The sequence below is a fragment of the Leuciscus leuciscus genome (assembly GCF_965113295.1).
Source record: "Leuciscus leuciscus genome assembly, chromosome: 1".
Classification (NCBI taxonomy): domain Eukaryota; kingdom Metazoa; phylum Chordata; class Actinopteri; order Cypriniformes; family Leuciscidae; genus Leuciscus; species Leuciscus leuciscus.
The window spans coordinates 83,088,615-83,092,001 of record NC_138725.1 but is presented as its reverse complement, the minus strand read 5'-3'; the positions used below and the strand labels follow the sequence as shown (position 1 = coordinate 83,092,001).

The window sequence follows — 3,387 nt, the reverse complement described above, 5'->3', positions numbered from 1 at the left end:
AATAGAAGAAATACGTCATGCAAGTAGACAAGTGGGTATTTGGCAAGTGTGGGTATTTGGACAAGGCATTGGTCATAATACTAATTACGGTTATTATTACGACATCTGGCGTGAACGCAGCGCTCCGTTCCTCCAAACCTAATCAAACACACCTGAACAAGCTAATCAAGGTCTTCAAGATGAGGCTACTAGAAAGCTACAGGCAGGTGTGTTTGATCAGGGTTGGAGTTACCCAGACCTCCTTGGATCTTTAAAAACGCGTTTTCAGAAACTTTTATACAGCGATTTATATTGCAGGATTCAGCAGCACATGTTTCCAGTGTAGTTCTGTGTGCCTTACTGTTCCTCCTGACTGACTAATTCAGCGTGTTTTGCAGCAGAGCTCGTTGTGAGATCACAGGTCGAGAGGATGACAGCTCGAGTGTACTGCTCGTTGAGAGTTGTTTTATTGTGCCTGTCTGCATGGTTGTGCACAACACTCGCTGGAGTCGCAGGTGAGAAGATCTTTTAGCTTCATTACAGTCTGAAGAAATGCATAAATAAGTGCCTTACAAAATATGACTTCTTTTGAACGTGTAGCTACAGTACATTTAGTTGCAATAGTCAATCGATTGGAATACACATTAACTGTCTATGTCTATCTGCATTGTGCTTAGGCTTTATTACACACCCCGCTACTCTGTCTTTAAAACTGATTGACAGTTTATTGATGAATGGAATTTATTCTGGACTTTAAGCAGATAAATATGCATATTTTCAAGTTTTGAGACCTATATTTCAAAAGCCCTGACTTCTAAACACTGAAACTGTTACAACACTCCCTGGTCCCTTTTAACAATCCTCTTCTGTAGAGTCCGGTCAGTGTCCGGTGACGCTGACGGTCGTGCCGTCTAAACGAGGATGTACTTCTGATAGAGACTGCTCTGGAGGACATAAATGCTGTCAATTTCCCTGTGGGCCCGCGTGTGTGCCGCCTGTTTTCAGTGAGTTTCAATTAATGATGGATGCTAGAGGTCTCCCAAAAGAAACGCTGAGAATTTTCACTCAGACGTTGCTAGTAAACTTCACAAATAATTGCAAAGAAACTGCAAGTAACACGTTGAACTAAACATGAAACTTTGAAGTAGAACGACTGAACTATATATAATTATTTATATTCAAACAGTAAATGAGACCTTCAGCATTCAGTGATGTTATGAAGACACATGACAGAAAACATAACAAGCCAGGAGAGTGTCCAAGCACCAAAACAGGAGGAGGAAATTGTGCTCCCCTTCCCAGTGTATTTTTTTATAATTCTGTTGTCATATCCTGCTCCATGACAAAAGTACCTGAAATTTAGTACATATAGCACAGTTTCACAGAATAGCTTTACAAAATGAATAAAGATTATTTAAAATGCAATTCACTCTGTAACACTTGTTATTCATGATTTGAGTTTTGTGCTGAATGCCACTGAAAGGACTAAAGACTAAAGATGATCTGTATCCCTGCAGTGAAGCCTGTGGCCAAACCGCCGAAGCCTGTAGTGAAGCCTGCGGCCGAACCGCCAAGTGGGCCAGAGTGGGCTGTACACCTTGGCCATGGCGGTCACGATCGCCGCGGTGGCCACGACGACCACGACAGCGGCCACGGCAGCAACGGCGGTCACGATCGCCAATACGGCCATGGTCGCCGCGATGGTCACTATCGCCAATATGGCCATGGTCGCCACGGTGGTCACTATCGCCAATACGGCCATGGTCGCCACGATGGTCATGGCGGTCGCGCCAACGACGGCGGCCACGGTCGCCACAACGGCCACGGCGGTCACGGTCGCCGATGTGAATCGTGACATTGATTTTGCCGAACTCATGCTCAAGTTCTTTTGAAGATTATTTCAGTGCTTTATTCGTATTGAATGTTCCCTGTTTATCACCAAATAAATCTTGTTTAATGAAATGTTTTTGCTTGATTGGAGTTTTTGGTACAACAAAAATACTTCTCCATTTCTGTGGATACATGTGGTTATCCTCTGTGTCAACAGAAGTTTCATCCTCTGTGTTTTGGCAATCCTTATCTTTTTTTTTTTAACCATATCTTTGCCATCATGCACAGGTAGGGGTGAAGTTTTTACGCAGACACAGAGATTATTGCAGTTGTGGTTTATTGTAATAAATTGTGCAAACAGATGAACATGCCAGTTGATTTCATATCTTGTTTCCAGTTGTTTGCGTGTAATCTGTGGTCTGGTGAGAACTGTGTGTGCTCCCCCTACCTGTGGCTATCACTTCCTGTCACCTATGCCCCATTATATACAACCATGTGCATCTAATCACTGTCACCCAGTGTCCCAAATACTAATATAAATCTATCCAAACAAAAAAATATTATGCAAACATAAATGGTTCCTACACACTGGCCCCTAATTGTCTTATGTAACATAACAATTACCCAAATTTTTTTTAAATAAATAATGAAAGGAGCTATATACATTACACCCTTTTTTTTTTGTTTGGGCCAAAGGTGTCCAGAACATGGCACATGGTGGGATCTGGTCTTTACCATCAGTCCTTCTCAATCTCAGTCTCTTTAATCAGACATATCTTTGTTATTGGTGCAGCACATTTCGAACCATGCGGATCAAACGCTCCCATACACCACCGTGATGCGATCCTGTTGGGGGGTTAAAGTACCATTCTATTCCCTTCTGAAGCATAGCAGTCTGGATTTTGTCCTGATTCAAGGCATTGAGTGCTTCTCTCAGTTCTCTTTCAGCTCCAATAAAATTTGTGCCATTGTCTGATCTTAAAGACAATACTTGACCTCGTCGACAAATAAATCTTCGTAATGCATGGATGCAGGAGTCTGTGTCAAGAGTATATGCAACTTCAAGATGTACTGCCCTGCTTGCCATGCAGGTGAAGATTACGCCATATCTTTTAACAAGACTTCGTCCTCTCTTGATCTCTATAGGACCGAAGTAGTCTACTCCAACATTTGTAAATGGAGGCTTGTCTGGTACAATCCTTTCCAGGGGTAAGTCTGACATTTTCTGTTCTCCAACTCGTCCCCGCTGCCGTTTGCACACAACACAGTCTGTTATGATCCTTCTTGCTGCCGAGTTAGCTTTGATTATCCAGTATTTTTTACGGAGTCGAGATAGCATATGATTTCTTCCTCCGTGGCCAAGTTGTTCATGGATATGTCGTAGCAATAGTGTGGATATGTGCAGGTCTTTCGAGAGAATAACTGGATGCTTGGCCTCTTCAGGCATCGCTAGTCTACTCAGGCGACCACCTACTTTCAGAAGTCCATCATCCAACACCGGATCTTTAAAGTTACTCGCAGCAGTCTGAATCAGAGTCCTGCACGGGTCCATTTTTGGAGACCCGCCCCCGCCCGTAC

General features: G+C 43.1%; 1 long non-coding RNA gene across 1 annotated transcript; it reads left to right on the top strand.

Annotated features, from left to right (window-relative positions):
* The first annotated feature begins 227 nt into the window (after positions 1–227).
* On the top strand, positions 228–1,626 carry LOC309480919. The gene is made up of 3 exons (XR_014199810.1): positions 228–494; positions 852–983; positions 1,497–1,626. It is a non-coding gene; the product is annotated as an uncharacterized lncRNA (long non-coding RNA).
* The last annotated feature ends 1,761 nt before the right edge of the window (positions 1,627–3,387 follow it).